The sequence below is a fragment of the Neopsephotus bourkii genome, unplaced genomic scaffold (assembly GCF_033783945.1).
Source record: "Neopsephotus bourkii isolate Nb327-2 ecotype Australia unplaced genomic scaffold, CSIRO-AGI_Nbou_v1 NB_196, whole genome shotgun sequence".
NCBI lineage: Eukaryota > Metazoa > Chordata > Aves > Psittaciformes > Psittacidae > Neopsephotus > Neopsephotus bourkii.
In genome coordinates, this window is record NW_026900709.1 from 2545753 (window position 1) to 2556299 (window position 10547).

Sequence of the window (10547 nt, forward strand, 5' to 3'; positions counted from 1 at the left end):
AGTTTAGTACCTTTTAGTACCTTGAAGACAAAAAAAGCCCAGACAACCAGGGATTGTTGGCAGGCTGATTCACATTGTTTCCTTTATTAGATTAAGTAAATATGCTTATCTTTAATTATAAACATATATTAGGTTTTAATTCTTTAACAGATTTAGCTATATACGTTAATTTTAAAACCTTTGCATTCTCCACACCAAAATACAGCTTCCAAAAAATGTATGATGCAATATCATCACACACAACTCCAGTGGTTTAAAGGATTTTGCTAGTTCTGCTACTATTCCTCCATTAAAAGCACTGGAAATGTCATCTGTTCGTCTAACAACGAAAACATCTTTACTGGTTAAAAATGTTCCTTTCTCTTAGTCCAGTGTGAAAATATGAGGGTCAGTCAATTCTGCCATTAGCTTGGAAACTTTAAGTGTAGGAACTGTTGTGTTAAACACTTAGCTGAGCACGAGAAAAGGCACCACCTTTCAATCCCTGCCTGCAATGCCACTAACCCGTACAGCTGACCTTGTGGAGGAACTCTTTACGGTGTCTGAACACCATACAAAAGTCACCTTAACTGCAACAGCTCTTCCTTTCCTTCTGAAACAACTCCCCTGCCCCTCAGGGCACAAAACTCTGCTTGCCCAGCCCCACCATGCCCTCTCATACAGCTGGGAGCTTGGAAAAGATGCTTAGGATGAAAGAGCTTCAGCAAAGCTAACTGAGAAATAGGAAAGGTAAAACTATAGGGAGACATAGGTTTTTGAGATTGGGTCATGGGCTCAAGGATTCAAGAGGAAGAAGACATGGAAAAATATAAAATCCTAAAGGCATAAAGGGCAGTGAGCCACACGCTTTAGGATCATCAGGTCAAGCTGTCTGCTGGTTAGGTCCTGGTGTAACATCCATGTTGGTGTTGACCAAAACCAGTCTTTTCTCCATCCATCAAGGTATGGTGGCAACACGTGTTCAGCCCAGGAGTGGGGAGCAGCACTGCGTGGTCAATAAGAGTTTATGAATCTGTCAGCAGGATTTTGAAAATTGGTCTCATCTCATAGCAGCCAGCAGTCCTCTTGGAGTACAAAGGCACTGAGTGTATTGAATCATAAATATTATGAACCACAACAACCCCCTGAAACGTAGAATGCATTTAAATGCTGATGTCTTACAATCTGGCTTACAGTGTGACTCACAGCTACAAGCAAAACACACTGCTATACCTCAAAACAGATTACCAATAGACTACACAAATACTGTTTGACACTTACACTTCTGTCATGTTTTGTGTACCAATGCAAGAATGACATTTAATAACTTAAATTTGCAGCAGCTGAAATGGTAATACCAGTTCTAGCAGCTAACACATAAGCAGTATTGGGAGTCTGAACACTGTCATTTGTTATAGAAACCCAGAATGGTATAGATAATATAGATATTTTTTCTCTCCCATAAATACTTAAGATATACATTCACACATAGCACTTCTGAAAAAAATCAGGATAAGGATCCAGTGTTGTCAGCAATATTGCTCATCTATTAACTTAGTGACCAACATACAATATACATTGCAAAACTTTGTTACCTCAGTGTTTATAACTGTTTAGTTTTCTGCCACATTGTCTCTACACTAAATCACTGAAAATCTCATTTACTGTTTTTTACTGACAATGGCAGCAAATGCAGATTTCCTATTTCATGTATTATATGTGTACATGGGAACGGGATAGCCACCCTAAATTATTTAGCTTCCCAGTATATGTCATGTTTTTACAAACAAGAGTCAGCACATGCCAACACAGAAATGTTAAATAATGTATTGTTTTCCCTTACACTGTGCATAAAGTGTTTTCCCTAAGCATTATTCTGTCCAAAGAGAAAATCATGAGTGCTCAGAAATCCAAATGCATAACAGCACAAACATAAATCCCTGTGGGCATATTCCCCATTGCCTTTCTACCTGTGTCATCTTTCATCTTTTTTGTAAAGTGGGTCTATAAAACAATCAGAGATGAAAGCAGCTGATTTATTCCTCTTTTCACAATGGTAAATGCAGATAAAACATGCAAAACAGCAAGAAATTTAATCTTTGGTCCTCCATAAGCCTCTTTTGTTTGCTCTGAAGTACCACCTCTATTTCAGGTCAGTAGAGATTAAAGTACATTGGAGCAGCCATAGCAATTGCAATTAAATGGCTTTCATTTCCCAGAAGTCACTAAAGTGATCATCATCTATTACCAAAATTTTTTATGCTGTCCTTAGGAGATAGCTAACATCTGACACAAAATAGTTGGCAAATACTGATACTCTCCTTTAGGAAACTGGAACACGCTCACTACTCTCCCACTTTTAGATACAATCTGTATTACTCTCTTCAGTACTGTTGAAAGATTTATTTCCTGAGGTGGTCACTAAATTTCTATATGCATAAAGAGAAATCTAGGCCCAGATTTTCAAAAGTACTTGCTGTATGTGGAGATCTCTTGGAAATGCAGTAGTTGAGCTACTTTATGTCTGCCAGAAACAAACTTAATAGGACAAACAATATCTAGTAAAGAGAGAAAACTAACTAGCATAGTCTTCCATTTGTTTAATGTTCAGAGAGTGATTATTTTACCTGTTTGCATTCCATACAGTAATATGATAATCTTAAATTACTGGAGTGGTTATTTAAATTACTGCTTTGCAGAAAATATGTCATCTGAATACATCGTGATTTATGTCCTATTTGTGAAGGTGGTAATGGTGTCAGAGCTGCTTACAAGCTATGGCCCTCACAATCTTGGGTCCTCAGCTGTTATCCAAACTATGCAGGATTTATTTTATTTATTGTTTCTGCAAACAAATATTTGCTTCAATATACCATAAATATCATGTGCCACTTACACACATACCCTCCAACCACTGTCATTGTTCACAAGTGTTTTTTGTGGAATGTCCTCTCCTTTGCAATGTAAATACTTTTAGTGGGCTTAAATTTCTTCTGGTTTCAAAATTAGTGTAGGAAAAATAAAATAATTGTTGGGGAAAAAACAACAACAACAACAACAACAAAGAAAACACAAACCAACAAACCAAAGTTTTTACCCTTCATTAAATCATTCAAAAACTTAATAAAAAATAGTTTGTTTTGTTTCTACTTTGAACTGCACAGTTAAAACAGTTAGGGTATTATATATCAGAGATCTAGAAAATCACAAAGGCATGGATAATGTGCTTTCAGAACTGAGAATGATAGGGCAATTAGACAAATCAGCAGAAACCATCTTAAAACACATAAGGGAAGGTAGAGTAGATAGCAAACTTCTGGATTTCTTTGCCATACAGAACTGCTGTGGAGGCAGAGCAGTTAGAGGAATTAATGAGTCCAGCTTCATAAACAGACACTGTAACATATCACTTCCTATTGCATCCATGGGCATAGGGAGGAAAGGTACATTTCCTAGTGGTTAGTTACAAGCCAGAGCACATCAGAGTAAAAACATCTCCACCTAGGAAAGCACAGATGAAGGATTGCACTTGCTTAGTAGCCCTGGTACAGCCCTAGGGCCTCAGGGTAACACCTCTTGCTACTTCGAAAACATTTGTCTGGTTCCCAGTTCTGATGGAGGAACCTTCTCTTGAAGATGGGAACATCTATGCTATGACCTGTGAGAGAAACATACAGTCAACTATTTTAGCATATTTTCTAAAACTAGATTTCATTTTGCAGCTTTTAATATTGTCTTCTGCTTCCCTGCAGTACATTTGCAACACATATTCCCTAGGTAGGAGTTTGACATGTGCCTAACGATCACAAAATAAGATAGTTTTGCATGTGATTTTAATGGTACAACATTAGCTCTGCATTACTAAACAGAAAGAATTTCAGTTTAGTCTTTAAGCAAATCTTTGCCCTTATGTGTATCCTTCCTGTAGGATTGCTTTTATTACACAGAATTTTATACCTTTCAGTTCAAATGTGAAGTTACACATTGAGGTATGGAGCTGGTGTGGAAAAGTCACTTTTGAATACTGACATAATAAAATAAAGACTTTTGCCACACTATTTCTAGAAATAAGTTTGAGTGAACACTCTCTATGAAATTAAGGTGAGGGGGGTTGATTCTAAAATACGGCAGAAGTTTCTTCAGGAAATGCCTCATTTTTAACAAACTGCCTGGCACAGAGAGAAATATCATATTGCTGATTAAACCCAGCAAATGTAACGAGAATCTAGTTTTCATAAAAATAATACAAGCTGTGATAGCTGAGTGAGATAATTGTAATTTGGGGGTTTTATTTGTGACTGCAGCTACACATTAAGATATGAAATATTACTGAGAATTATAATAGTTATCATATTTCACATTTTGTCTAGATTTTTGCCACATAAGTCAAATTCAAATAAATACCAATGAACTGCATTAAAAATAAATCTCCCACAAATGGAACAGCATGTACCTTTTTCTTTGAAATTACTTTACTTAAAAAGGTTACTTTTATTTGCACACATTCCACTTCGATTTCTGCATATAGTGTCATTGTTAAATACACAGAGATATAATCAATAAATATATCTGAATTGACCTAGAAAACATGAAATAGGTGATTTTGTACAGAGAAGAGTGGAGCATTTTGTTGCTTAGCACATAAAGATGACAGAGTACCAGAAAGGAGAACTTGGAAGTGGGAATCATAAACAGCATTCCTGCTTTGGTGATTTCTTGTTCTTATTTTGATACTGAACTCTTGGCTAAAAGTCTCACCCGTGAAAAGGCAAAGGCCTGGAGAAATGGCTTAGCTTGATTCAAGGTGAGATTTGCCAGCAGCAGCAGGAGCACAGCAGTATCCTGTGTGCGTCTCTTCCCCTCTGCACAGAAATCCCACAGGGGTTGAGCAAAGGAGCCAGTGCTTGCTGTATGCAAGGAAACATTTTTGCATCAGATATAAAGATCAAATTGTAGGTGGAAGAAAGGGTTGCTGTTGCCTACAAAAGAAAATAAAGAAAATAAAATAAAAAGAAAAACCTATGTATTTTAGCCTGTAGTATGCAACGCACACAGTTTTAAAGCAGTATAGGTGAAGAGGGGTGACCTTCCCAGCTGTAGAAAGTCCTGTGCACTGATTTTGCTTTAGCTATGACATCCACAGCTCACTTCCATTATTTCATACTGAGTGGACAATCCTAGCTGATGTGCAAAGAAGCAGAAGCTGTCAAAATACCAGTGAACAGTTGTGCTCTCAAGATGAGCTGCACCTCTGCTGTCTTAAATCCAGGCATGGACAAGGGAATTTCATTGATACAGTTGCAATACTTGACAGCACCTTGGAACATAGAATCATTTACATTGGAAAAGACCTTTAAGGCCATCAAGTCTAACCTTAAACAGAACCACGTACTTGTGCCACATCTACATGTCTTTTACATACCTCCAGGGATGGGGACTGCACCACTTCCCCAGGCAGCCTGTTCTAGTACACAGAAAGAAAAATGCACATTTCATCCTCTATTTATTCTGCATTTCAATTCATCTCCTACTGTTTTATTTCTGCAACCTTATTTAGCAAAATACCTTAGGGATGTAGTGTCAGGAAAGACAAAAAGAGAAAAATACATCTCTTGATTTAGATGAATTTGATAGAGATGTAAGATGCTTCAAATATTTATTAACATCACCTGTTACATTGTTCCAAAATGACTTCTAGATCATAAAGAATGAAGTAGTTACTGGAAATGAAAATTCATGAAAAAGTTTTGTTCACAAAGAAATCAAAAGTATTCCTTCAGTTTAAAAACCTATCTTTGCAATGGTCAATGTAATGCTTGCTTCAGGTTAAAAGAGCACGTGTTTCTAGTTTGCTTGTCACAGGAGAAGATGATGGTATATTTGCAGTACACTGACACTCCTCCTTATCTGTCTGCACTCCTGTACTTGGAGAAAATCACTAGCAGTTGTGATAAGCAGGTACCTAAACCTACAGCTGACAGATGGTTGCCTTTTACAAGGTAAATCACATTTCTTAAAATGTACATCAGAGGAATTTTACCCTGTGAAAAGGAAAGTGACCTTTATGGAGGTATGTCTTCATAGTGGAAAGCCACAACATCATACTGACCAAAACTACCACTTTTGTGTGAATCATAGGGAATATTTCCATGTTATTACACTAACTCATAAAACAAGGATCCACATGTACCTGTAAAACATAATACATTCCTACACACTTTCATTTTCTTTCTTTTCTCTCCTCCTTCACACTCAGTAGTTGCAATTTAAGGGGCTTGCCATCTTCAGCTGTTCCTTGGTTTGTGATATGTGTTTATACATATGCATATAGATTAATATACCAGTTATAGACCAGGTATGTAATGACTGGACTGCAACTGATTAAGGAACGTAGGTGTTCTACAGAAGACAAAACACAGAGGTAAACAGAAGAGCTTGGCTTTTTTTTAGGACAACTTTTCTGTTTAAACTTAGATGGAATTACAGCAAGAGTTCTGTTTATGTAGTACTTAGTGTATCAGTGCACCCATGGTAGATACCAGGGAAATGGCAAGACACATATAGTTATGAAATTTAGCTATGGGATGGATGTCAAAGTTCACCACATTATCTCCAGGAGCTACTTTGAAATCTTCAGAAATTAATAAGAGGGTATAGACTGTTGATATCTGTTTTGATGCACTTTAACAGGTCTGAATATACTGCAGAATGAAGGGCAGTTGGAAACTTACGACTTCAGACACACAAAAGATGGGACCCCAGATCATTAAAATAACACCTGTGAAAACCTGAGCAAGTAATTGCAATAAAATAGAAAGCAAGAAGTATATCAAAAGTAATGAGTAGTAAAGATATTAAAAAATTGTGGTACTATAACAGACTGTACTGCATCTCCTTTTGAATAAGGATTAACTACTGCTCCCATTGCATTAGTGAACAAGATACAAGTAAATACCGCCTTCCTTACAAATACAGAAATAGGCAATAGAGACCAATAAAAGGAGAAAAAAAGCATACCTTAGTATAATGGATCTAAGCTCTACTGTCGCTGTTTGCATATGAGTGTTAATGTGGGGAGAAAGCTGCACTGCTGAGTGGTAGATTTTATTTCTGTCTCTGTTCTGTAGTTCCTGTGGCATGGATTCACACCAGCTGTGACAAGGTGCAGCAGAAATCTCCATTTAGCTCTGTTTCCTGACCAAACAGTCCATTTGGTCCAGCTGTGTGTTCTTTATCAGGATTTGGCCCTTTGTATAAATGTGAATGCTTCTTTGCCTGTGGTCCTAGTGGGGTGCTTGATAACTTTGTCAGAAAGAATCAAGGGAATGTAATGACTGAACAAATAATAGGCTGTCAAGGAGACTTAAGTTACAAGAGCTGAAAGATAGTCTGAAATGCTTTGTTCTTCAAAGAAACCTAGAAAAACTTAGTCTTAATTTGGCCTTCAGAACTCTGACATCAACCTTGGCTTGTCTGCAAGCATCAACTCAAACATGGGAATTTATATGGATAGTCCTCATGAGAGATTTCTGGCAGGCTGCTTTCCCTCAGGTCAGTTCCATATAGCATAAGTACCTAAGGCAACTGCTATTTTACTTCCATTGCTTTATGAAAAGTCTTGCAGATTGTATTAGATTATAATTCCTCTAGCTTTTGTTAAAACACTCAAATAAGGAATTACCCCTATTATAGAAGATTAAAAATGCACAGAAAAACTATCTATTTCTATGGTTTTCAGTATATGTTAGTAGCTCTCCTGAAACACATTTCAACAAGCAAATCTACCAACACTGAAGCCAATGGATATTTTCTACAGAAATAATCTATAGTTTTTATTTTATAAGGAGATGCACAGTAAGAAGCATATAGAACAAGGTTCAATGCTTAATATGTTTAGACAACACTAGCATTTGACTTTTTAAAGGGTTTTGTAGAGCATATGCCCATTGAAGACTACAATAAAATTACTTCCCCAAGGCCTGGGGCCCTGGCTGTCAACTTCCCCCAGGCCAGGTGGGTGGATGATATTCTGGGGAGGGCAGGGGGGAGGCCCACTTGTTCTTGGAGATCTGGGAATGCCCTTTCAGAGCTACACCACCACACTACTGAGACAGAGGCTTGACATTGCTCAGATGGACAAACAGGGGCTAATACAGTTGTTCAGAAAAGTGATTGCTTTCAATCACAACAGTAATTTAATTAGGCCTAGCTTTGAGCTGCAGGTTAGTTTGGATGACCTCCAGAGGTCCCTTCTGTGATTCCGAACACTGACTGTTTTATGAAAGAATTTCTGTGTTCCCCAAAAGCCCCATAATCCTGCACTCATACTCCTCTGAAGGAAGGGGAAATACTGATTCTCTTTGCTTGTCTTCATACTGCTAGCCATCATCCCAGTCAGCCCTAGCCATTGGGCTAGACTCTGCTTTACTCAGATTATCCCACTGTCTACTGAAGCTGCAATAAAAATTCAGTTTCATTTGGCTGGATAAGTGAGAAGACACTTGGAATTAGGACAGATGTGTAGCCAGTTCACTTCTGCAATGATGGATACATAGGTCCCTTTTTCCAGGGTGTCCATGGTCAGGGTTGGCTGTAAAACACAGGAAGAGCCCTCAGGTGATGGCAACAGCATTCCCTACACCTTCAAAAACAATCAGCTCCAAAATAAAGTTTTGTCACCTAAATAAGGGAAGTTTATTTACCGAATATCTTTTAAACTGTGCATATTTTAAGATTAAGCACTTACTCCAGGTTTGGGAACTTAAGCTGTGCTTATTTTTAAAGAGTTTGTCAGTTCACCTTCAAATGGTTCACCTTTGCACATCATCAGTTCTCTGCTACAGGAAGTATTTCCTCTCTCTTCATATTATGATTCAGCTCAGCCCAAGAAGTTAAATGTGCAAGACGTGACACAGACACATCTCTCATTTCTGCATTCAACACAATAAAAGAATGAAGAACAGGAATAACATGCAGTGCAAAGATTAAGAAGTTTAATTTGTGTGCAGGCCTTTTTCCTTACCACTTAAGGCAATAAATCATTTCAATTAGACATAATTAAAACAGTTTGTACTTGAATTGTAAATTAAAATTGGAATCAGTATTATCCAGTTCCCCCTTGCACATTCATCTCAACTATCAGGAGAATACTGTGTTGCTATCTACTCTTGGCATAGATTAAGTCATAACTTGCATATTTTAATACAATCGCTGGTTGTAATCAAGCACTTGTATATGGACTTTTATCATCAATTCCACAGTTAAACAATATTTTCCAAGTTCCTGTCCAGACACCTTGGGCTTTAAATCCTTTATTGACTTTTCTAATTTTCCCTTTTCATCTAAAATTAGAGTACAGGCTCTGTTGTCTTTTTGTTATTCCATTCAGCTTTCAGGGCATTTTTGTTGTCCACCTAAACAGTGATTCTTTGAAGATTTAATGTGCTGCCCTCATGTCTGTGAGTGTGAACTCAACAAGAAGAGCTGGCAGCCATGGCAGATATGGACCAAAAATTATATAAAGAGAAAAAAAAAAAAAAAGAAATCTTTTGTACTCCACTACTCAAAAATGTAACATTATGATATTAGAGTGCACAGCAGTGAACAGATTAATTAAGATAATAAAATGGGTGTAATTAAGCATGACTTGGACTCCTTTTATTAGCCCTTCTGTTGTCAAATAAACCTTTCAAACCCTGTAAATAAGCAAATGAAATGGCACTTTTAACTGGTATGCAGGAGATTTGAGTTACTTGATGCAATTTTTTTCCTGATTTTCACTCTTCTAGAGCATCAGGGCTAACACTTGGAATAAACACATTGATTTGGTTGTGCTGTCAGTGGGTCACTAATCAGAGAAATCATTGATTAGACAGTAATCTGACAATTAAGTCTGACATTGTCTCTGGTGCCTTGGCAATGGGGGGGCTGCATTTTTCTTTAAACTCAGACCTTGACCTTGTTTTCAGAATCTGGAGACTAAAATGAAGATTCGCATTGAGGACAATTCTAACATTTTGTTTTCTTCCCTTGTTTTTTTCCAGCTCTGGGCTGATTGTCATGTGTTTTTCTGCATTTCTCTCTTTTAAAGATGAACACACACCATTTCTGCACATAAGTGACATTTTGACAGGATGTTAGAGCACTTCAGCAATTTCCTACCTTTCCTGAAAACTGATTTTTAGGATTCATTCATCCAAATAATGAAGTAACAGTTTATAAACCTTCATTTGGGGAGGTCATTCTGATTGCCTCTTGAGGAACTTGGAACATCACTCGGTGGCAAGTCTAATTGAGCTCCTCCAGCCCCCAGGCTCAGCTCATCCAATGTGTACCAGTAGCATTCATGGAGAAAGGGAAGTGAAATGTGATGTTCATCTCCCTGAAGACTACTGGAATGAGTAATTCTTCCAATCTAGCAATAGGACACAATGTTAGTCTTGAAATTGGACACTTGGGCTCCAGTTCATCATTAATCAGAAAACCACTTGAGCATGTCTATACCTTTAGGCATGTGTTTAAGTGGTTTGCTGCAGTGGAGCAGGCCAAAGTAAATGCTTAACTGATTT

General features: G+C 37.5%; 1 long non-coding RNA gene across 1 annotated transcript; it reads right to left on the reverse strand.

The window, feature by feature from the left end:
- Positions 1–4243: 4243 nt before the first annotated feature.
- LOC133224276 (uncharacterized) lies at positions 4244–7121 on the reverse strand. The gene is made up of 2 exons (XR_009728818.1): positions 6997–7121; positions 4244–4958 (listed from the first exon to the last, which is right to left on the reverse strand). It is a non-coding gene; the product is annotated as an uncharacterized LOC133224276 (long non-coding RNA).
- Positions 7122–10547: the final 3426 nt, after the last annotated feature.